General features: G+C 42.2%; 1 long non-coding RNA gene across 3 annotated transcripts in view; it reads right to left on the bottom strand.

Moving 5' to 3' along the window:
* Window positions 1-2,569: 2,569 nt before the first annotated feature.
* Window positions 2,570-25,620, bottom strand: part of LOC134810287 (uncharacterized) — a 42,487-nt gene continuing 19,436 nt past the window's right edge. For 2 of the 3 annotated variants that reach the window (XR_010157966.1, XR_010157967.1), the window contains 2 exons: window positions 7,814-8,009; window positions 2,961-7,707 (listed from right to left, as the gene is read on the bottom strand). This is a non-coding gene — a long non-coding RNA (uncharacterized LOC134810287). Of the gene's footprint in view, window positions 7,708-7,813; window positions 8,010-25,620 lie in introns of all 3 variants that reach the window. The other variant, XR_010157965.1, reaches the window with a different exon arrangement.

Below are 25,620 nucleotides of genomic sequence, written 5' to 3'. Positions count from 1 at the left end.
TCCGTCTCAAACAAACAAACAAACAAAAAAAAAAAGGGAGAGAGAAAATCAGTGAAAGAAAAAGTTTGTTCTTTGAAAAGATTAATAGAACTGACAAATTTCTAGGACAAAATAAAAGGGAAAAAGGAAAAAAAAAACACCAATATTGGGATTGAAACATATTCTATCACTAGAGGTCCTTCGACATCAATTGTCCACCAAAAGAATACACCAAAAACACTTAGCTGAAATGGAAAAAAATCCTTAAAAAGTACACACTATTACAACTAACTCAATACGAAATAGATAAATTGAAAAGCTCTATAATTATGAAAGAAATAGAAATTATAACATAAAGAGTGCTGAAGGAGAAATCTCTAGGCCAGAAAAGTTTCACAGGAGAAATCTACCAAACATTTCAGTAGAATTAACGCAAGTCTGCAAAATTTCCTCCAGAAAACAGAAGAGAACAGAACACATCCCAACTTATTTTATGAGGACAGCATTTCCTAAAATCAAAAGCACACAAAAATAGTACAGCAAAAGAAAATTAAAAAGCAATATACTCGCATGACAGTAGATGCAAAACTCCCTAAGAAAATGTTAGCAAATAAAAATCAGTCAAACTGAAAAAATATGTAAATTATTCCAAGTAGCGTTTATTCTTGGGTGCAAGTCTGGTTTAATGTTTGAAATCAATCAATGTCATCCATCATATTAACAAACTAAAGAAGAAACATTGCATCTGTCACCCAGGCTGGAGTGCAATGGTGCAGTCTCGGCTCACTGCAACCTCCGCCTCCCAGGTTCAAGCTATTCTCTTGCCTCAGCCTCCCGAGTAGCTGGGATTACAGGCACCCGCCACCATGCCCTGCTAATTTTTGTATTTTTAGTAGAGACGAGGTTTCGCCATGTTGGCCAGGCTGGTCTCGAACTCCTGACCTCAGGTGATCCACCTGCCTCAGCCTCCCAAAGTGCTGGGATTACAGGCATGAGCCGCTGCACCCAGCCAAAGCATCGCTTGATTCTATCAATTGATGTAGAAAAGGCCTTTGACATAATTCAACATTCATTTGAGATAACAGCAACAACAAAAAAACCCTCAAAATAGTAGAAATCAAAGACTACCTCCTGAACTTTATAAATAACTTCTACAAAAATGTTGTGGCTAAATTACACTTAATGGTGGAAGACTGAATGCTTTTCCTCCTCTGCTTCAGCTAATGAGGAAATTCACAAAAGTCACAATTCAAGATCAACCAAAAAATCAATTTTATTTGAATATACAGTAACAAATAAATCAAAACAAATATTAAAAATACAACATGAGGCTGGGCTTGGTGGCTCACACCTGTAATCCCAGCACTTTGGGAGGCCAAGGCAGGCAGATAATGAGGTCAGAAGATCAAGACCATCCTGCCTAACACAGTGAAACCCCGTCTCTACTACAAATACAAAAAAATTAGCTGGGCGTGGTGGCGGGCACCTGTAGTCCCAGCTACTCAGGAGGCTGAGGCAGGAGAATTGTGTGAACCCGGGAGGCGGAGCTTGCAGTGAGCCGAGATCGTGCCACTGCACTCTAGCCTGGGCAACAGAGCGAGACTACGTCTCAAAAAAAAAAAAAAAAAAAAAGAAACAACAACAACAAAATAAAAACCAAAAAAAAAAAAAAAACCATGAATTTTCTTCACTCAAAAATCCTCATAAGTGTACCAACAGAACAATCCATATGCTGAAATCCTGAAGAAATAAAAAATTTAAAGAAATGGAGAGATTTACTGTGTTAATCAACTAAAAACCTAAATATAGTAAAGATGTCAATTCTCCCCAATTTGATATCCAGATTTAATACCATTTCTCTCTAAATTCCAGCAAGATTTATAATAGTTGTAGAGAAAGTTATTCTAAAATGTATAGGTCAAACAAATTTCATAGAAAAAAAACATGGAGAAGTAACTGTAACCAAATTTCAGAATTTTTATAGCTGCAGTAATCAATATTGATTGACATTAGTGCAGGGATAGACAGAGACTAGTGGAGCAGTATACAGAATCCAGAAATATACCTATGTCAACTCATTTTGACAAAGATGCAAAATAATTCAATGAAGGTAATACAGTCTAGAGTCTTTTCAAACAATGATCCAGGAGGAAGTGGAAATCCATAGACAAATCAAAATGAAACAAAGGCAAAAAAGAAGCAAAAGGAAAAAGAAGCAAGAAAGAAACTTAACAAATTCTCTCATCTTGTGAAAACACTTACCCCAATTAAATCATGTCTACATGTAAAACGTTTAGAAGAAAACATATGAGAAAGTCGTCAGGAGCTAGGGCTTGTTGTCTTGAGTTCTGAGTTCTTAAGATATGACTCCAAAAGCGCTATGTGTAAAAAACAAAAACAAAAACAAACAAAATCAATAAATGGAGCTTTATCAAAATGTAGAAACTTTTGTTCTGTAAGGTATCCAGCTAAGAAATGAAAAGTAAGCTAGAGATATGAAGAAAATATTTAAAACCACATATATTATCAAGAATACATTATCTAGAATATATAATCAACTATAAAACTCTACTATAAAATCTACAGTAGATTGAAGACTATAACATTTAATTACAAAATTGGCAAAAGGTATGAAGAGACATTTTATCACAGAAGATATATATACATGGCAAATAAGCACAATAAATGACATGCAAATCACTAGCCATCTGGGAAATGCAAATCAAGAACTTGATATTACAGCACTACACACCTTTTAATACAGCTAAAATTCTTTTAAAAACTAACAATGATAAACGCTGGTAATAATGAAGAAAAACTGGATTTCCATACACTGATGGTGAGAATGTAAAATGACACAGTCCTAGAAAATAGTTTGGCTGTGTCTTGAAGAACTAGACATATATTTGCCACATGAGCCAGGAATTACATTCTGGGACATTTATATCAGAGAAATAAAAATACATGTTCACACAAAAATCTTACACAAATGTTCACAACAGCTTTATTTGTAATAGCCCCAAAATAGAAACAGCCAAAATGTCCCTCAACAGGGAAATAGTTAAACTGCAGTGCCTCCATCTGATAGAGTATTCCTTAGCAATAAAAAAGAGCAAATTGTTGATACGTGCAACATCTTGGATGGATCTCAAGGACATCATGCTGAGGGGAAAATGCCAGTCACAAAAGTCACATACTGTGTGATTCTATTTATGTAACATTTTCAAAATGACGCTATTATAGAGATTGGTGGAGAAGAGATTAGTGGTTGTCAGTTGTCAGGGTGATGATGTGTAGGGAGTAGGGTGTGACTCTAAAGGGCAGCATGAGGGGAGATCTCTGTGGGATGGAATAGCTCTCCACTGGATTGTGTGGTGGTTACATAAATCTGAAAAAATGATAAGACAAGGCATAGAACTATGGACACATATTATACCAAAGTCAGTTTCCTGGTTTTGCTAGTGTGCTAGAGCTACTTAAGATATAAACATTTGGAAAAACTGGGTGAAAGTGTGTCCAGAATTTATTCCTTCTGGTGGGTTCTAGGTCTCACTGACATCAAGAATGAAGCTGCAGACCCTTGCAGTGAGTGTTACAGCCCATAAAGGTAGTGCAGACCCAAAGAGTGAGCAGCAGCAATATTTATTGTGAAGAGTGAAAGAACAAAGGCTTCCACAGCATGGAAGGGGACCCAAGTGGGTTGCCACTGCTGGCTCGGGTGGCCAGCTTTTATTCCCTTATTTGGCCCTGCCCATGTCCTGCTGATTGGTCCATTTTACAGAGTGCTGACTGGTCTATTTTACAGAGTGCTGATTGGTGTGTTTACAATCCTTGAGCTAGACACAGAGTGCTGATTGGTGCGTTTTTACAGATTGCTGATTGGTGAATTTACAATCCTTTAGCTAGACAGAAAAGTTCTCTAAGTCCCCACTCGACCCAGAAGTCCAGCTGGATTCACCTCTCAATCCCCCCTCTGAACAGGACACCCCAACTGCTGCTGGGAATTGGGTGATGACCATTCTAGCTACTTCCTGATGGATAGGGGTGAAGAAGGGGCCCTGCAGTTGTAGTGTCCTCTTTAGGCCAGTGAAAGGGCCAGTGGGTCGGTCCAGGGGTCCTCAGTAGAAGTTGTTAGTTGAGCTCATTTGGGGTTCCATTTGTAAGACCATCTGTAGCTTGATGGCCTCAATCCTAGAGGAAACAAATTTGACAAGGAGGTTAAAAATACAGGACCCAAAGGTGAGTAATAGTTAGATGACTGTCACAGGACATGGAAAGGGAAGAGGCCATATCACCCAACTCCAGAGATTGGTATAAGAATTTGAAAGGCATTGTCTGATTTCAGAAGACTTTTCCTGTAAATGCCAGGTGGCATCTCGTACTATCTTGGACTGGTTAGTATAAAAGCAACACTCTTCCCCTAAGAAGGTGCAGAGTCCTCCTTTCTCAGCAGTGAGGAGGGCTAGGCCTCATCGGTTTTGGAGAGTCACTGCTGCCAAAGAGTCCATTTGGGATTGTAGAGTAAGCATAGATTTTGCTATTTCTCCCAAGCTGTCTGAGAAATCCTTTGAGAGTCGTGGTAGTAGGATAACGAAGTAGATAAACCTGCTATTCCGGTTTCTGTAGCACTAGCCATTCCTAACCCTATAAGTAGGGGTATTAGCTGTATGGCCCTGTGCTGATGGACTTGAGCTTCGAGGGGCACAGATAGGGTCTGATTTCTACAAGATCAGAAGTTAGGATAATATATGTTACACTGTTAACTTTTAGCAAACTTTACTTTTGTGGAAAACTTTGTAAGTTTGGGATTTCAATTATTCTTTGCTATTAATAAGACCTCATTGAGTCCATATTAACTTAGAATTGGTATAGATGGCTCCTTTTGAGCAGACCAATTATTAGGCAATTTTCCTAACTCTGGTTCTACAAGAGTTCCCTTATGACTTACTGAATACCCATTGTGTCTTTATCCTTAATCACCTGGGAGGAACCATCTATCATCCCGTCCTGAAGGGAGTTCCTCCTAGATCTGGTTGGACCTTTGTATGTTAATTAGTTAAGATTTAGATCCCCGTTAGGAAACCTGCTGGGTTAAGGATTTTGTTTGTTTGTTTGTTTGTTTTTTGAGACGGAGTCTTGCTCTGTTGCCCAGGCTGGAGTGCAGTGGCGCTATCTCAGCTCACTGCAAGCTCCACCTCCCAGGTTCACACCATTCTCCTGCCTCAGCCTCCCAAGTAGCTGGGACTACAGGCACCCACCACCACACCCAGCTAATTTTTTTGTATTTTTAGTAGAGACGGGTTTTCACTGTGTTAGCCAGGATGGCCTCAATCTTGTGACCTCATGATCTGCCCGCCTCAGCCTCCCAAAGTGCTGGGATTACAGGCAGGAGCCACCGCACCTGGCCGGGTTAAGGATTTTTGATAAAAAGGCTACAGGTTGTCAGTGGCCTCAGTGCTTTCGGGCTATGCCCTTGTTTACACTGACAACAGGGTGGTATTGGAGTGTTTTAGGGTTATGGAGAAGACCTTCAATTATCAATCATAGGTTTTAAATTTACCCTGGCTTTTAAAGGAATAGGGCACACTGTTTTTTCTTTACTACTTCTATCTCTTTCTCTCTGACTCCTTCTTTGTCTCTTCCTCTCTTTCCTTCTCTCTTTGACTTTCTGTCTCTCTGTCTCTTCCTCTGTCTCTCTCTTTCTGTCTTTCCCCCCTTTCTCTCTTCTCTCTTTTCTTTCTGACTCCCTCTTTGTTTCTGTCACTTCCTCTCTCTCTCTCTCACACTTTCTGTCTCTTTCTCTCTTTCCTTTCTGCCGGTCTTTCCCTTCCTCTGCCAGCTGTTTATGCTGTGGTTCTCCCCTCTCCTTCCCTTCTGGTGGCTTCGGCAGTGTAAGACTGCCACCTCCTTGGGTTTTTGCACTGCGTGCAATAACTCCATGGTTTCCTTGTGATATTTAATGGGGGTTCCCCCAGAGGTTAGGAACTCCCTTTCTTTCCATATTGCAGCATGGGCATGTAGGATTAGATAAGGATACTTAGTATCTGTAGCAAAGTCTCCCAATTATAACTGAGGAGGTGGTTATTACAGGTGACCCCAGGATTCGTCAGATGATAATGGACCTTGAGGACAGTCATCCAGGACAGGAGATTAACACTGAGAAGGCCACACCAGTGTCCAGGAGGAAGTCAATTTCCTGGCCCTCGATGGTTAAATGTACCCAGGGCTCAGTGAGGGTGATGACAGGAGCTGGCGCTTGCCCTGGGCACCCTCAATCCTGTGGTTGGATCATCTGGTTGGGGGCTTCTGGCCTAGAGAACCTTTGCACTCTGGGGCAGTGCACCTTCCAGTGATTGCCTTGACATAGTGGACATGGGCAAGGGGGTGGCTTGTTTCTCATTAGATAATCTTTTTTAAAGTGTCCTTGTAAACCACACTGATAGCAAGCCTTACTGGGTGATTGGCCTGCTCCATTTTCTGTCCTCTCTGAACCACCAAGGTTTGTTTGTCTGAGGGCCATGACTAAGGCTGCGGCCTTTCTCTGATCTCACTTTTCCTTTTCGGCATTTTCCTCTTGGTCCCTATTATAGAACACCGAGGTTGCCAGGTTTAATAATGCCTCCAGATTTTGTTCAGGGCCCAGGGCTCACTTCTGGAGCTTTCTCCTGATTCCTGTGGCTCACTGGGTAATAAACTTATCTTTTAGGATTAATTGACCCTCGAGTGAGTTGGGAGACAGGGGAGTATATTTTCTTAAGGCCTCCCATAGCAGCTCAAGGAAGGCAGAATGATTTTCTTCCCTTCCCTGAGTTATGGTGGACATCATTAAATAATTCATGGGCTTTTCCCTAATTCTCCTTAGTCCTTCTAGAACACAGGTCAACAGATGTTTACGACTCCAGTCCCAATGATCTGAGTTGAGGTTGCAGTGGGGATCCATACTGGGGACTGCTTGCTGACCAGTAAGGAATTTGTCCCTTTCTTCAGCTGTCATTCTGTCATTTACTTGACTAAGATACCAAGTATCTCCAAATTCTTGGGCTACAGCTAAAGCCACATTTTTTTCATTAAAGGCCAGGGTTTGATCTAACAATAGCATGACATCTCTCCAAGTGAGATCAAAGGTTTGCCCTAGACCCTGTAGGACATCTATATACCTATCAGGATTATCTGAAAGCTTCCCCAGGTCTGCCTTGATCTTCTTTAAATCAGAGAGGGAGAAGGGGACATATACCCAGGTGGGCCAAATTCCCCTTCCCCTACAGCTTGAAGGGGACATAACCGATAGCCCAGGGGGGTTGTGGTCCCTTGGAGATTTCTTTGCTTGTTTCCTTCGGGGTGGGGAGATTAGAGAAGGCTTATCATTAATAGGAAAGGGAGCTACAGGGAGGCTAGGATATTGGGGTAAGCTGAGAGGTCCTCTTGTGGGATGTAAATTGCAAGCTTTGCATAGTTGTGGATTCTCCTTCAATGAAAAGAAAGCTTGGACATAAGGTATTTTGCTCCATTTGCCTTCCCTCTTTCAGAAAATGTCAAGCTGCAGGATAATATTGTAATTTATACTTCCCTCAGGCGGCCATTTTTCCCCATCAGAGAGAGAATATTGGAGCCAAGCCATAGTGTAGAAAAAAATGAGCCGCCACTTTTTCAGGGTTTGTGGGTCAAACTGGTCCCAATGGCTTAGGATGCATTTCAAAGTGAGCCTGTTGTTGCCTGAGTGTTTCCCATCTGAAAGACAAAACCGCCTGCAGTTTTGGTTTGTTTGTTTGTTTCTCCCCCACCCAAGAACCCACAACAATCCCTGGACCCTGCTGACTGGAATAGTTGCACTCACCGACACAGCAGCAGAAACACCTCTTGCACAAGAACCCACAATGGTCCCTGGACCCTGCTGATAGGAATAGTTGCACTCACCAACGCAGCAGCAGAAACACTAGTTTTCCTCCTAGACCACAAGGAGGACCAAGGAAGGTCGGATTTAGTGGCCCTTAGTGACACATTCTCGAAAACCTGCGCCCTTGCCTGTTCTCCTAGACCACAAAGAGGACCAAGAAAAATCAGATTTAGTGGCCCTTACCAATGCATTCTCAAAAAACCGTTAGAGTCCTAAGCATTCTCCTGTTAGTATTGGGACTTTACCCCTGTCCTATAAAGATGTTATGCCCCAAAAATGAAGTTGAGGGCTATACCCTGAGGGTGGGAAGGGATCTCCAGGGTTGGAAGAGTGACGCCTTTTGTCCTCACTTGAATAGGAAGGATATCATTTCTGAAGCTCCCCATATCCTAGCTTCAGGAATAGCTTTTGTTAGGCCTGTTAGTCTCAGGAGGGATCCTAAAATTCCAGAAAGTCCTGCCCAGCAGATGGGGCTTTGGGCAAAAATTATTTCTTTCTGATTGGTGAGCCTGAGTGCCTAAAGAAGGGAACAGAGTCCTGAGGTTTATACTAGAAATCATTGTTATAGGAGAAACTAGAAAAGCACCAGAGACAGGGAGTGGTTTTTAAAAGTGGGACTAGCCTCAGAGAAGTGAGGCGGGAGGAAGTTTGTCTGACAGGCATTAGGACCCAAGAGGCAAGGGTCAGGATAGATAGGATAGATGGGTGAGTCCCACTTGGGTGACATGACTTTGAGAGTTCCACTCATGGCCACTGGGTCAACCAACTTGTTGTCAAGACTCCAGAGCTGAACGGCTTCTTCTCTGTTGACCCTCAGCTCAACCCAGAAGTACAGGAAAAGTGGAAGCTGGTTCTAGGCAAACCAATACTTCCAACTCCGAAGAGTCGGGGTGAGAGGTGACAATGTGCCAGCAGCCCTTGCTCACTCTCGGCACCTCCTCGGCCTTGGCGTCTGCTCTGGCCACACTTGAGAAGCCCTTTAGCCTGCTGCTGCAATGTGAGGGCCCCTCTCTGGGGCTGGCCGAGGCCGGAGTTGGCTCCCTCTGCTTGTGGGGAGGTGTGGAGGGAGAGGCATGGGTGGGAGCCAGGGCTGCATATGGCACTTGTGGGCTGGTGTGTGTTCTGGGTGGGCGCAGGCTTGGCGGGCCCTGCACTCAGAGCGGCCAGCCGGCATCTGCTGGGCATGATTGGGGGATGAGCTCCCTCTGGGCTGCTGGAGTGCCAGGGCTGGGTGCTGCAGAGTCCTGCAGCGAATGCTGGTGACAGGTGAAGCTGGCTGGGCTTCTGGGACAGATGGGGACTTGGAGAACTTTTCTGTCTATCTGAAGGATTGTAAACGCACCAATCAGCCCTCTGTGTCTAGCTAAAGGTTTGTAAATGCACCAATCAGCACTCTGTCAAAACAGACCAATCAGCTCTCTGTAAAATGGACCAATCAGCAGTATGTGGTGGGGTCAGATAAGGGAATAAAAGCAGGCTGCCTGAGCCATCAGCGGCAACCCACTTGGGTCCCTTTCCATGCTGTGGAAGCTTTGTTCTTTCGCTCTTCGCAGTAAGTCTTGCTGCTGCTCACTCTTTGCGTGTGCGCCACCTTTATGAGCTGTAACACTCACCATGAAGGTCTGCAGCTTCACTCCTGAAGCCAGCGAGACCAAGAACCCACCAGGAGGAACAAAAACTCTGGATGTGCTGCCTTTAAGAGCTGTAACACTCACTGCGAAGGTCTGCAGCTTCACTCCTGAAGTCAGCGAGACCACAAACCCACCAGAAGGAAGAAACTCCAGACACACCATCTTTAAGAACTGTATCCCAGCACTTTGGGAGGCCGGGGTGGGCGGATCACGAGGACAGGAGATCGAGACCATCCTGTCTCTACTAAAAATACAAAAAATTAGCCGGGCGTGGTGGCAGGCACCTGTAATCCCAGCTACTTGGGAGGCTGAGGCAGGAGAATGGCTCGAACCTGGGAGGTGGAGCTTGCAGTGAGCCAAGATGGCACCACTGCACTCCAGCCTGGGTGACAGAGGGAGACTCCGTATAAAAAAAAAAAAAAAAGAACCGTTACACTCACCGTGAAGGTCTGCAGCTTCATTCTTGAAGTCAGTGAGACCAAGAACCCACCAATTCCAGACACAGTAGGTTGTTAGAGAGCCCTTTCCCAGAAAGCCTGACATCCATGTCTTTAGTCCGGTGGCTGTGCTAGTCGCTTTTAACTGGCTAACAGGTGCCCGGTATTTAGCCCCCGAATTCTAAGGAAAAATAGGATAGAATAGCAAGTGAAAGGGGTCTGATGGTGCTCACTGCTTGGCGATAGGTGATAGGTGATAGTCCCTTCGTGGCTGCCAAAATGTGTCCGGAATTTATTCCTTCTGGTGGGTTCTTGGTCTGACAGACTTCAAAAATGAAGCCACGGACCCTCGTGGTGAGTGTTGCAGCTCATAAAGGTAGTGCGGACCCAAAGAGTGAGCCGCAGCAAGATTTATTGTGAAGAGTGAAAGAACAAAGCTCCACAGCGTGGAAGGGGACCCACAGGTTGCCGCTGCTGGCCTGGGTAGCCAGCTTTTATTCCATGATTTGGCCCCCCCCCCCCACATCCTGCTGATTGGTCCATTTTACAGAGCACTGATTGGTCCATTTTACAGAGTGCTGATTGGTCCATTTTACAGAATGTTGATTGGTGCATTTACAATCCTTTAGCTAGACACAGAGTGCTGATTGGTGCATTTTTACAGAGTGCTGATTTGTGCACTTACAATCCTTTAGACACAGAGTGCTGATTGGTGCATTTTTACAGAGTGTTGATTGGTGCATTTACAATTCTTTAGCTAGACTGAGAGCACAGATTGGTGCGTTTTTACAGAGTACTGATTGGTACATTTACAATCCTTTAGCTAGACAGAAAAGTTCTCCAAGTCCCCACTCCACCCAGAAGTACAGCTGGCTTCACCTCTCAAAAGGGTAAGCATATGTTCTCTGTACTGTCTTTGCAATTTCCTGCGACTCTATAATGATTTCCAAGTAAAAAGTTTTTAAAAAGCATTTTTTTGTCGGCCGGGCGCCGTGGCTCATGCCTGTAATCCCAGCACTTTGGGAGGCTGAGGCGGGCGGATCACGAGGTCAGGAGATCGAGACCATCCTGGCTAATATGGTGAAACCCCGTCTTTACTAAAAAAAATACAAAAAAATTAGCCGGGTGTGGTGGCGGGTGCCTGTAGTCCCAGCTACTCGGGAGGCTGAGGCAGGAGAATGGCATGAACCCAGGAGGCAGAGCTTGCAGTGAGCTGAGATCGCACCACTGCACTCCACCCTGGGTGACAGAGCGAGACTCTGTCTCAAAAAAAAAAAAGCAATTTTTTTCGGGCTGAATCCAAAACTCTCAGAAAACCAAATGCTGGCAAGGATGTAGAACAACGGGGACTCTGATTCATTGCTGGTGGGAATGCAAAACAGTACAGCCACTTTGCAAGACCCTCTGGGTATTTCTTACAAAGCTAACCATACTTTTAATACAGTCCAGCAATGGCACCTCTGAGTATTTACCCAAATGAATGGAAAACTTATGTACACACATACCTGTGCATGGATGTTTATAGCAGTTTTATTTATAATTGCCAAAAATTGGAAGCCCCCAAGGTGTCCTCAAGGTCAGTGGATAAAGAAATTGTGATACATCCATACCATGGAGTATTTTCCAACAGTAAAGAGAAATAAGATATCAAGCTATGAAAACACATGGAGGAAACCTATGGACATATTGCTAAGTGGAAGGATCCAGTCTGAAAAAGCTCTATACTGTATAATTACAACTATATGATACTGTGGAAAAGGCAAAAATACAGACAGTTAAGTAGCCAGGGATTCAGGAGGAGGAAGGATGGGTGAGTAGGTTGAGCCTCAGGCATAGTTAGGGAAACTACTTTGTATGATGCTTTTGTTACTGAAATACCCTGGATTTGTCTAGCTCCTACCCTGGCCTCACACAAAGCCATCACTGAGATGACAAGTATTGCCAAGGAAGAAGGCTTTAATTTTTAATCAGGCACTGCAGCTGAGTAGATGGGAGATCAGCCTCAAATCCATCTCCCTGACTGGCTAAAATTAGGGATTTATGTAGCAAAGAAGGAATGTTACTATGTATGGGAAAACAAGAACTCCAGACAACAAGGAAACAATCATAATCAATGATGGGGACTGGCATCTCATGGTCTGGAAGTGATGATCTGCTGAGTTCCAGCTCTTTGACAATTTTTGAGAGACCTCAGGATCCTTTCTTGAGGAAGGAACTCAGATTTTAAAAATGTAAATTTCAAGTTTTAAGAGCAGAAGGGTCAATTTTTATGTTTATCCAAATAACTATCTATGGGACTATTGGGTTGGTTTCACTTGGGTGGTAGACACATGACATTATGTATTTATCCAAACCCATAGAACTGTGTAATAGAGTGAACCCTAATGTAACTATGAACCTCAGTTAACAATAAGTATCGGTATTGGTTCATTAATTGTAACAAGTGTGCCACACTAATGCAGGATGTTAATAATAGAAACTGAACAGAGAGCTGTTTTAGGGAAGGAAGTATGTGGGAACTCCGTAAACTTTCTCTGAAATATTTTTCTACACTTAAAACTGCTTTAGAAATGGTCTTGTTACATGGGAGGATATGGATTTAGTTTTGCTTTTCATTCTATACTTGTCTGAGTTTGAGTGTATTCTCTATTGTTCATCTATTTATTTTATATTAAAATTGTAGATATGTTAACAAAAACTTAATTGCAACATTCTCAAGAGTCAGCTTTCTCTAAACTATAGATAAAGAAACTTGTAATTTATTCATAAGTCTTGCAAGGTTATGCCACCTTGGTTTGTGCTTGTTTTATCTTGCTTTTCTTAGATTTTTATTAGTAGGCTGCAGATATTTTGAGGAAAACAATTCTGCAACCAATCAGAGGCCAAAATAAAGTTACAAAATTATACTCCTATGCAAACATCTGATTAGTTGCAAAAAACAAGCAATCAGAGGTAATTTTCATTTACCGTATGCCAGGAAGAAAAGGTGGGGGTTTGCAAAGGGAGAAGTCTCTGGTTATTTCGTTACTTAGGCATAGAAAGTTAGGGTTTTCTTTTGAATTTAATTCTATTCAGAAGTCAGTGTGAAACCGCCTTAGGTTCCCTGCCTCCAGATCCTATTCTCCTGCCTCATCTGGAAGACACTCTGGCTGTTTCTTATAATGCTAATCATACTCTACCATAAGATTCAGCAATTGCAATTCGAAGTATTTACCCAAATCAGTGGAAAACGTCTGTCCACACAAACAAGTGTACACGAATGTTTATAGCGCTTTATTCATAACTGCCAAAAATTCAAAGCAACCATGGAATCTTCCAATAAGTGAGTGGATAAACAAATTCTGGTATATCCATACCATGGGTTATTATTCTACATTAAAGAGAAACAAGCCATCAAGCTATGAACAGACATGGAGAAAACCTATATGCATACTGTTTCTTCTCTCTCTCTTTTTTTTTTTTTTTTTTTTTGAGACAGAGGATCGCTCTGTGGCCCAGGCTGGAGTGCAGTGGCGTGATCTCAGCTCACTGCAACTTCAGCCTCCCAGGTTCCAACAATTCTCTTGCCTCAGCCTCCCAAGTAGCTGGGATTACAGGTGCGTGCCACCACGCCCAGCTAATTTTTGCATTTTTAGTAGAGACGGGGTTTCACCATATTCGCCAGGCTGGTCTCGAACTCCTGACCTCATGATCTGCCTGCCTCGACCTCCCAAAGTGCTAGGATTGCAGGTGTGAGCCACCACGCCCAGCCCCTATATGCATACTGTTATGTGAAAGAAGCCAGTCTGAAAAAACTATATCCCATATGATTACAACTATATAACATTCTGGAAAAGGCAAAAATACAGAGACAGTAAATAGTGGTTTCCAGGGGCTCAGCAGGAAGAGGAATGGATAAGAAGGTGGAGTCTGGGACAATTTTAGGTCAGTGAAACTACTTCATAGGATACTTTTGTTACTAAAACACCAGGTTCAGTCTAGGTCTTGCACACAAGGGCTTCAGTCTGGGTCTTGCTGCTCACCACACAGAAAGCCAATCACTGAGATGACAATGAGTATTGCCAAAGAAGAAGGCTTTAATCTTTAATCAGGTGCTGCAGCTGAGGATACGGGAGACCAGTGTCAAATCCATCTCTGTGACTGACTAAAATTAGGAGTTTACATATCAGGGAAGAAACGTAGCTAGGTATGGGAAAACAGGAACTAGGGAGGGGTAAGGGAACAATCATGATGAATGAGGAACAGGGAGTCTCATTGTCTGAATGAGATGATCTGGTGAGTTCCAGTTCTTTGATACTTTTTGAGAGGTCTGGGAGATCTTTATTTGGAAAGAAACTCAGATAAAACAAATATAAGTTTCAAGCTTTAAGACCCAAAGTGTCCATTTGTATGTTTATTTAAACAAAAACTGTCTAAGGGACTCTTGGGTTCACTTTATCCACCATTTCACTTTAATGGTGGATATATGGCATTATGTATTTATTGGAACCCATAGAGCTGTATAATAAGAATGAACCCTAATTTAACTATGGACCTCAGTAACAGTAAGTATCAGTATTGGTTCATCAGTTGTAACAAGTGTACCACAATGACGAAGGATGTTAGTAGTAGGAGAAACTGAACAGAGGGCTGTTTTAGGGAAGAAGGGGTGTGGCAACTCCCTGAACTTTCTCTGCAATTTTTCTGTACACTTAAAACTGCTTTAAAAAATGTTCTCCTTACATAAAATGATATGGATTTATTTTTGCTTTTTTATTCCATATTTGTCTGCATTTGACGGCATTCTCTGTTACTCGCCTACTTATTTTATATTAAAATTGTAGATATGTTACAAAACACTTATGCCTATTCTCTCTGTAATATTCTAGAAATTCTGCTTGGATTCTGTAAACCATAGGTACAGAAATTTGTTATTTATTAGTAAGTCTTACAAAGTCATGCTGGCTTGGGGTGTGCTTTTTTATCTTTTATAATCAGGGTGTAGAAATTTTGAGAAAAAAATGTACAGTTTTTGCAATATTTTATCACCAAACGTGGTACCTAATTACTTTGCTTACATTTTCCCTTTAATTCTGATAATAATTCAATGTGGTGAAAACTACTATCAGTATTTTTATGAGGAATCCAAGGGTAATGTAGGCAAGATACCAGTGAAAACATAGCTTGTAAATTATACGGCCCAGATGCAATCCAAATCTAACTCAATATTTATTTGTAGTCTATCACACTGTCACGGATAATTCATCTTTACGGTTTGTGGTAGGTTCTCATAACCGTTTCAGAAATAAATACTGTCATACTTTTACAGACAAATTAGCAAGAGCTCACTGTGTTTCTAATATTTTCTTTTCATCATAATGCCGTATCCTGCCCCTGCTCTCGTTACTCAGTTTTTCCATCCGAATACACATGTCCAAATATATGATGGTTTCAATAATAAGTCAGACTGTTCTCCTGATACTAAAACAGGCATCCAAGGCTTTTTCTTAAAGAACAGGCAATGTCAATATTCAGTGTCTGATCTCAGTCCTCATTAAGTTTGGAATGAGCAATGCTGATATGTAAATCTTGTAATATTTGTGGGTCTTCCTCTCATTCTACTCCCCAGTCTACCCCGTGTCTCCTCCTCTCCATCTGTTTCACCCATTCTCAGAGGCCAAACCCTAGGGTTTCAGATTTAGTCTACTGAAGCTACAGGCGTGTCATTGACTTGCAGGTTCAAGAACCAAAAACTGATTCTGAGCCCATTGCCCAGTAGAGATCTCTTAACAAAACAAACAAACAAACAAACAAACAAAAAACCCTGCTTTAGCTTTTTCCTCCAGAGGATGAGAACACAGCAACAGAATTGCTTGCACATGATCAGAAAGAGACCAACCCAATGAGCCTGGATATTTCTGTTTAATTCTGTTACTAAGAAGTATAGGAATCTTCCATTCTTGTCTAACCTGGAAGAAAGAATTCAGCCAAGAGATGCATAGCAAGGGTTAAGTATCACAGATTATTGAAGGAAAATAAAGTACATTCCTAGGGAGGAGTGGAAAACAGTTCTGGGCTGTTCCAGCTGGAAAAATAGTAGTAGCAGTGTTTATTTAAAGAGACAGTACACTCTGAAAGAGGAGACAGAGTGGGCTGCTCAAAAGAAGGAGCCAGCAGCAGCCAGTGCTGAAGGACTCTATGAGAATCTCACATGATTATTCATGAAGGGGCTTGAGGGGGTGTCACTTGCAAACATATTTCAGGAGGATTCTTTTGGTGCACATGCTCTGTGGTTGCACATGTTACTGCACATGTTGCATGTCTCAGTATTTAAAAATCTCCACCCAGAGGTGTGTTTTTTGTTATTATAATGAGCAAAAGATTATTCTACAGGAAGTTTTTGGAGGAGTGCACAATTTCATCAGTGGAGAAAGTCCCTGCCATGGCTGTTTTAGGCTAGGGCCTGATAAGTTCCCTCCAGGGGTGGAGGGACCAACCACAAGGCCAGATGTAGCCAGTGTAGCCATTGCCCTTTTTGCTATTAGTGCACAGTGCTGATTATCAAAGGGCAGTGACTCCAAGACTTCTTTTCCCAGGGACTCCCTTGCCTGCTCATTTCTGACCATCTGACTTCTCTAACGATAACAGACCTTATATGATACATTTGATTCAGACAATTCAGGATGAAGCGATCACATAAAACCTCCTGCTCCCCTCACTGCAAATAACCAGCTCAAACACCAGAAAATTCACCAAAGAACCATCAAAATGGTATAGTATATTCAGAAAAAATCGTTATTTGAAGAAACTTGAAGCAATAAGTACATGCAGAATGTCCCCATAGAATGTTTGGAAAATTCTACAATACAGAAAGAATCCTATGCGGTATATTCCAGAAGCATTTTGTGATGATAATAAAATGATGGGAACAAGTTTTGAAAGTGCTCCCGTTAACCCTATTTCAGTGTGTTATTCATAAAGAATTACTTTTCCTTCCCACCTGTAATAGTCCATTCTTACATTGCCATAAGAAAATACGTGGGACTGGGTAATCTATAAAGGAAAAAGGTTTAATTGACTCACAGTTCTGATTTGCCCCTCGACCAAAATACCTCTCACCAGGCCTTACCTCCAACAATGGAGGTTACATTTTAACATGAGATCTGGAGGGAACAAGCATCCAAACTATATCAATAACATAATTGGTTTAATGTATACTGACTTTGTAATCAGCAACATTATTTAAATTTACTTATTAAATCTATGAGCTTCTCTATTGTTTTTATTTTGTAAGTATCTGATTATGTCAACAGTAAATAATGACCGTTTTACCTGGATGCAATTATTATCTCTTTGATATATTTTTCTTGCCATTATCATTGCCTAACTCCTCTAGTACTCTAGATATGAAGGAGACAGTTTTAAATATTTCACTGCTGAGACTAATGTGTGCAATTGGGTAGCTATCATTTCTCAGATTGGAAAAATATCTTTTTAATACAAGTTTGAAAACAGGTTTTTTAAAAATTAAGGCCAAGTGCTGAATTCTGTCAAATCGTATTTCATGACTCTATCCAGTTGGTTGCATGTGTATTCTCCTTCCTTCAGTTAATGTAGTGAATCACACTGATTGATTCTCAAATGCTCAAACAACCTTACATTTCTGGAATAACCTCCACTTGGTCATGATATAGTAGCCATCTTTTATATCACTGAATTCACTTGGCTAAATTTTCTTAAGAACTTGGCTCATAAGAGTTATTGGTCTCTTAATTCCTATTTGTTGTAGAGTTCCCTTCAGGTCTTGATGTAAAGTTTACACAGATCTCATCAAATGTAACTGCAAGTGCTTTTCCTTTTTTCAAATATGTTTGAAGTTTGTGTAAAGTTAGTGTTGTTTGTTCCTGAAATATTTTAAAATAGTTACTGAAGCTAGATGAACCTGGGGTTTTGTCTTGGGAAATCTTTATAGAATGGACTTACTTTCTCTATGAGATGTGGAACTCTTCCTATTTTATGTTATTTGTCAGCTTCAGTACATTGTACATTTTGAATAGTTTATTCATTACATGCACAGTACATTGTACATTTTGAATTATTTATTACATGCATATTTATTTTGTAAAGTTTTTCATAATATTTAGTATGATTTCATGCTGATAAATCTGTAAGATTATAATAAAAGGTATGAAATTTGTGTTACTGGAGTCTTGGAAATGACAAATGGGTGATGCCCAAAGAGTGCTTGAAGGAAGACTGACTACTTTCCAAATTTGGACAAAGGCTTAAATGTAAAAATTCAAGAATCTGTGCAAACCCAAATGAAAATAAATCCAAAGAAATTTATGCCAAAAAAAATCTCGAAAGCAGCAAGAGAGAAAGGACATCTCATGCACAGGAGAAAATAAATTAAATGACAGTGGATTGCTCAGTAGAAATCATGCAGACCAGACAGAAGTGGCACAAGATATTTTAACGGCTGAAAGGAATGTTAACCTAGAATGTATATCCAGTAAAAACATTATTATAAAATGTTCTATCATGACTTTTTTTCTTTTACTTTTCTTTTTTTGTTTGTTTTTTGTTTTTTAGATGGAGTTTTGATCCATCTTAAAAAAAAAAAAAACCCAGGCTAGAGTGCAGTGGCGCGACCACGGCTCACTGCAGCCTTTGCCTCCCAGGCTCATGTGATCCTCACACCTCAGCCTCCTGAGTAGCTGGGGTTACAGACACACACCACCACGCCTGGCTAATTTTTTGTATTTTTGGCAGAGACAGGGTTTTGCCATGTTGCCCAGGCTTGTCTCGAATTCCTGAGCTCATGGGATCCGCCTGCCTTGGCCTTCCAAAGTGTTGGGATTACAGGCGTGAGCCACTGCACCTGGCCATGACATACTTAGAGGAAGGAAAATCAAGAGAATTTCATGCTAGCTGACTTATGTTAAAACAAGGGCTAAAGGAAGTGCTTTAACTGGAATAGAAATGATAATGGAAGAAATCTTGGACAATTGGGAAAAAAGTAAACAACAAATGAGTAAAAACATGGTTAGATACAGCAGACTTCTTCAGTTTTGTAAATTAACTTGATGGTTGAGGCAAAAATTACAACATTGACAGATGTGGTTTTGATGCAAGTAGAGAAAATAAAACATATATATTACACATGCAGAAGTGGAAAGGGATATAAAGGAGGTAAAGTTTCCACACTTTAGTCAAATTGGTAAAATGTCAGCACCAGTAGACTATGATAAGTTATGTTAACAGACAGATAGATCACGAAAACTATACAATGAGATAAACCAAAAAAAGATTTATTTAAAAATGGAATTCTAAAAATTGCTTAAGGAACACATTGGAAAATAGGAAAAGAAACCAGAGAAGAAAAAACCAAAGGAAACAAAAAAGAAAACAAAAAGCAGATGGCAGTCATAAGAGCTCACATATTAATAACCACATTACATGTAAAGTGTGTAAAAAGACAAATGCCAGAGTGAAAAGCAATGACTCTTCGACATGCTCCCTATAAGAAACTTACTTCAAATATTACATGCCCATCTTCCCTTGGCTTCCCTGTGACTGAGGTGGCAAAAGGCTGATGTGTCAACACTGCCCTGAGCGTGCACACACCCAGCCAGTCTGTGACAGCACTGGGGCTTTGCCCCAACTCCACTCTGAGATCAGAGTGGGCACCTGGGACCCGAGTGAGGCCAAGGGAGAGGCCAGAAAGTGGGAACAGACACCCCCAAGCCTGCATGGACAGGAGGGCGTTCTCAGCCTTGAGGGAGTGGAGTGTAGAGAGGCCTGGATCCTGTTGCCTGCGGGGAGGGCCGGGAGGGTGGGGTTTCCAACCCATTCCATGGAGCCTGCAGGTACCTCCCATCACACCTTCTGGCAGCCTGGGGTGGGCAGCTCCCCTCGCTGGGCGCAGGCCAGCACGTGGGGCAAGGGTGATGTCTCTGCAAGTTATTCTCCTAGCACTCAGGGTGCCCGGGGCTCCTTCTCGCCTGGATGGGATGGGGGAGGCACCTTGGGGAACAGAACACAGCCCGGGCCTGGCTGTCAGGAGCATCAGGCTCGGTGGCCACCCGCGGGGACAAAACCCTGGACGGCCTCAAGCAGAGCCTCTTCCTGAGGCGCAGGAACTGGGCGCCCTTGGCAGGGCGGGACAGCGGACTTGCCGCTGGCCGGGTCCTCTAAGTGAGGCCACTCCCACGTCCCACCCCGGGTCACTGAAGGGTGGCCCCAGCTCCATGCCCTTCCCACAACTGCAGGGTGAGAGCAGCAACGCAGGAGTGAAGGCTCTGGGCCTGGGGGCAGTCCTGCTGGCTGCTCAAGAGTGGGGTCAGTGCAGTCAGCTGCCTCAGTGACGCGAGGCACAGGGGACATGGGGCACAAGGGTCCCACCACGGCCACTGCTCCCTCAGTGGCTCCTGCCGCCACCGCTTGCAACTTCCCTCTGCAGCCGGCCACTCTGGACAGCTCGCCACTGCCAGCATCACCACCCTTTTATCCTGAAATACTAACATGAACCTTAGCTGGATTTCCTGGATTACTACTATCACAATTAGTTTCTTTTTTCACAATTTTGTTTCTTTTTTCTTTTTCTTTTGCTTTTCCCCTTCTTTCTGAAGGAGTATGATCTAATGGCTGAGCTTGAGAGGTATATAATTTGGCTCAATCTATAGTGTACTGTTTACTAGTGTATCTTGGCAAAATTTGTTTTATTTCCATCGTTTTAGTCTCTCCACCTGTAAGCATGAAAACGGTGTTTATTTTACTGAGGTGATGTGAGAATTAAATAAAAATATGAAGCATAGAAAGCTTTTAGTACAATTCTGAGTACAAAGTCAAATGCTGATTTTTATTGCAGCATGGTGAGAATCCTGCTCCTGGAAACACTAAGGCACATAAGGAAGGAGTGCCTATCAGAACTGTGGTAGAGTGTGAATTAATGCAGAGCTTTATGTGTATAGTTGTACTTTGAAGTCCATTCTGAATCTTAGATGTCACATTTATATTAATATAAAGCATAATAATTATCTAAATGTAGAATTATATGTTTAAAATTACAAGATTACATCAGCTGATGTAATTCATAGTTTTTCCCTAGGGTTCTCTTTCCTGAACATTCTGTAACGTATTAGTTAGCACAGTCTTCTTATATCTTCCGTTATGAGAAATCAAAAGAAGCATAATAGTAAAGGGCCATAACCTCAATCAAATGAGGAAATCCTAATAGGAACCAGGAATGAGGGATTGAACACTCTTCACATAAAATTTAATTATTTTACAGCAGTGTTGTTCTGTCAACAGCTGACTTTGAGTCCTTGATCAATGTCTCAGACCCCTGAATACTTCGATTGCACAGTTGACCTTATCACATTACTAGGGTAAGTGCTGTACAAAGGCACCTTCAGACCCTCCATTGCACATAGGTGGCCCCTGCAAGCCCCTTCCTGTGTGTGTTCTGGAGGTGCCACTAAACTTGGGGGCAGCATCAGGAGACACACTTGAAAAAAAACCTTTTTACTCAGATTAAATTATTAACAAACTTTCCATTTCCTTTAACTTATTAAAGACATCCCTACCTGGAAATAGGTACAGAATACCCTCTCCAGTTAACAGCTGTCATTCTGTCCTATCATCAGATACACAGGGGCTGTTGCTACTTGAGGCGTCCACAGAATCACAGCATTTTCCAGTATTGAAAAACCTGAAAGATCGCAGTGCCTTCATATCAACTGTGACAGATGAAGTAATTTTCCCAAATCTATGACATTAAGATATGGCGCAATAAGGACTAGATTACAGGTCTCCGGATTTACAACCATGTTCCCTCCATCTCCTTTACTCCTAAACACACTCACACACTCACTTCTGCAAACAGTTATCTTGTCAAGTGGGAAATGAATGTTCTTACAAGGCTCAAACTTGTGAACACATCACTGACCAGCACAGAGCTGGCTCACAATAAGGACCCAACTAAAGTGTTTTACATGCAACTGGATCAAACCTTTCAAGTACTAAATTAAAACAATCATTTAAAGAAGGAAATTGTTTCAGAAGAGGACCTTCATACTGCATCTCTGAGCAGCAACTGATGATGCTATTGAATTCAGATGCTGACTGGTTCCCCAACACGAGACTACCCAACCCAGGAGCAAAGAAATTAGTACCTTACTCCCTGTGTTGGGGATATGAGTAAAGGGAGGTCATAGTTTTCCCTGAATGTGAGACTTGCCTGCTACCCTGGCACCTGGTCCTGTCCTGTTCTCCAGCATGGTGTGTCTGAGGCTCCCTGGAGGCTCCTGCATGGCGCGCTGACAGTGACACTGATGGTGCTGAGCTCCCCACTGGCTTTGGCTGGGGACACCCGACCTAAGTGCACCCTGTGGTTGCTGAGCTACTATAAGGGGGGTAAAGTAGGGACCTAAATTTGTCACTGTGCCCAGGCCATGTCCCTTAAGAATTTGTGACGTTTTCCACAGGGATTGCCCATCTTTATCACATGGATCCCAAATTACTTCCTCCACAAAAGGAGCTTGGCTACTTGCCCTCTCCATGAGACTTGTGTAAGGGGCCTCCATACAGGTCATTTCTTCTCAAATCTCTACCAATAAAACTTTGCATCACATGTCCTCAGGGTCTTTAGAGGACTTAGAAATAAGGATGCTAAAATAAATTCCCCATACAGCACTTCCATTTATTATGTTGACTTAAGTCAGACAAAAGGAGGTTTTTTTCTGAAAATTTTGTTGGAGTCAAGGGAATTCAAAGGGTCTCTCCTAGATGATCCTGTGTTATGTCCTCCACAGGAGCTGTGGTGTTGGCCCCTCTTCCTCATATGTGAAGATGTACCCAGTGGCCTCCCCATTATCTACTTTCTTTTCTTTCTGAAGTCCAGTCTTTATAAAGCCTGTATCCCTGTAGCTTATGTAGGTTCTCTGACAAAAGTTATACTTAGTGCTCTTTCTTTCTTGTGGGGAAAAATCCCTGGAGCTGAAGCCGAGATCTTTAGTACTTGGTATCACCCTACAGACAAAGAACATCTATGGGGTGTTCTTTGGTGCCTAAAGAACTTAAGGCATCCTCTGAAAACCTGGCCCAGGATAGTGTTTATTATGAATCTCTTTTAACCTTTCTATACTAGCTTTTCCTACATCTCCTATATGCTCTAACTAGACTCCACAAGAAGAGACTCCATGAATGTAGGATAAATTATATGAAATTATATTTTTGTAAGTCAAAAATAGTGAAATATCAGAAATTTGCTAAGGTTCAAACTATATACTCTGAGTGGAGTTACCGAGACAATGTGGACATTGTTCACGTCTCATAAGGCTGAAAGTCAATGAGCAAGTCTTGGAAACTCATTGTCCTACTTGGGTCTTGTCCTACATTTTATAGGTTCACCCATCATGCCCTCGGCTTTTCTTAATTAGCCATGTCCGCTTACTTCTTCCTCCAGTTTCTCTCTATTTTTCCCCAGCTATGTTGTCATTATTTCCCAAAATCCTTAAAGCTTGCACAGACCTAGAGCACTATGAGGTTCATCACAAGAGATAATTTCTTCTTTTTTTGAGGCAGGGCCTGGCTGTGTCACCCAGGCTGTAGTGCAGTGGTGCGATAGAGGCTCACTGCAACCTCTGCCGCCAAAGCTCAAGTGATCCTCCCTCCTCAGCCTCCAGAGTAGCTGGGACTACAGGCAGGAAACCACACCCAGCTAATTCTTGTAATTTTGGTAGAGACTGCATTTTGCTATATTGCCCAGGCTGGTCTTATACTCCTGGGCTCAAGCGATCCTCCTGCCTCCCAACATGCTAGGATTACAGATGAGAGCCAACATGCCCAGCCGGAAAGAGATGAATCTTAATTAAAAAAAAAAAAATTCTTTTTTCTTAAAATTACTGTTTCCTTGGCCAGGCGCAGTGGCTCATGCCTGTAATCCCAGCACTTTGGGATGCCGAAGTGCGCAGATCACGAGGCCACAAAATCGAGACCATCCTGGCCAACATGGTGAAACCCGTCTTTACTAAAAATAAAAAAATTAGCTGGGCATGGTAGCACATGCCTGTAATCCCAGCTACTCGGGAGGCTGAGGCAGGAGAATCACTTGAACCCGGGAGGCGGAGGTTGCAGTGAGCCCAGATCATGCCACTGCACTCCAGCCTGGCGACAGAGCTAGACTCCATCCCAAAAAGAAAAAAAAAAGAAAAAAAATTACTGTTTCCTTATCTGTGAATTCATCCAACTAGAAGGAGGAGAAAGAAGAAGTTTGCCTGTATTTCTCACAGGGAAGAGAAGGGGTCTAGTGTGACATCAAAATGAAAGAGTGCTGGAGCTTGAGCCCCTTCTTGCTTTCCAGGATCCACACAATGATGAGTTCTGAGAATGCTGGTTTATTCATGTAAACCACGCTTATTTTTATCAGCAGCTACTGTGTACTGGGCTCCCTTCTAGGTTCAAATCATTCTATTTGAGTAAGATAGAGTGGATTGGCCCCTACTCATGGAAGTTACACAATCATAGAGGAGATAGACAATAACCCAATAATCATTTAACAAAGAAGAAAATTTCAGAGAGTTATCGTGCACGGAAGAAAAGACATCAGGTTTGTGGAAAGAGAGAATTGGATCCACCCAACTTTGGTTCATATGCTTAGGCAGCTCTACCTGAGAAAGTGACATTCAGCTGAGACAACAAAATAAGTAGACACTCATGAGGATCTAAGGGACAAAAGTTCCAGGGAGACAAAATGTGGGGGAAATCCTGGTGTGGGAAATTATGTGCAGGGACAGAAAGAAGGCTAGAGGGGCTGACGTATAGGAAGCAAGAAAATGGAGAGGCAGAAGATGAGGTAGGACGCAGAGAGGAAGTCAGGAGCCTCATCATATTAGGCCCTGATGTTCATAGTAAGAAATTTTAATTTTATTTAAACAGATATGGGAAGCTACTGCACGGTTACAAGGAGAGTCCATTTATATTCAATTTTTAAAACTAATTCTAGTTACTTTGTGGGGATTGGATTGCTGGGGTTCACAAGTGGTCAGGAAGACTATTTAGGAGCACAGCAGGGAATCCTCAGGGAAAATAGGCTCATGGCTTCCTGGTGTGCATTAGTGATAAAGACAGTGAAAAAGATGAAGTGGATAGACTCGGCATGTAATTTGCTTAGCCTGTTAATGGATTACTGTAGAGGGGATAGAACAATCAAGCTTATTCCTAAGGATTTTGCCTTGACAAATAAGCGGATGGTGGTGTTGTTTATTGAGATAGGGAAAATTGTGGGAGGAAATTATTTGAAGTGGGTGGTTGGAAATGATTTATTGACATTTATGTGGAACAATCAGAAGGTCAAGGGAATTTAAGAGACTCACGGTGAGTTCAGGGCTGGAGGTGTTTATGTTGACAGTATCAATACGTGTACTCTGTTAAATTCCAGGGAGCGGAAGAGGATACATAGGGTAATAGCTTGTGTGTAGAAAAAAGAAGAAGGCACGGGCCAGCAAAGGGGAATGAGAGGGAGCCCCAGGGATGTTGGAGAAAAACCAAGAGAACACAATGCATGTAAGTCAAGGAAAATAGATTTTTTTCAAGAAGAAGGGAGAAGCCAATGAGTATCACAAAGTGGGTGAAGTGAGAATGTGAGAGAGAAGCAAGTGCTGGGTTTGCTGGAGTTGGTATTTGCAGTCAATGGAGT

Source organism: Pan troglodytes, chromosome 5, assembly GCF_028858775.2.
Source record: "Pan troglodytes isolate AG18354 chromosome 5, NHGRI_mPanTro3-v2.0_pri, whole genome shotgun sequence".
Lineage (NCBI taxonomy): Eukaryota > Metazoa > Chordata > Mammalia > Primates > Hominidae > Pan > Pan troglodytes.
Note: the sequence above shows the minus strand (reverse complement) of the source record. Positions and strands in the feature narration are given on the sequence as shown.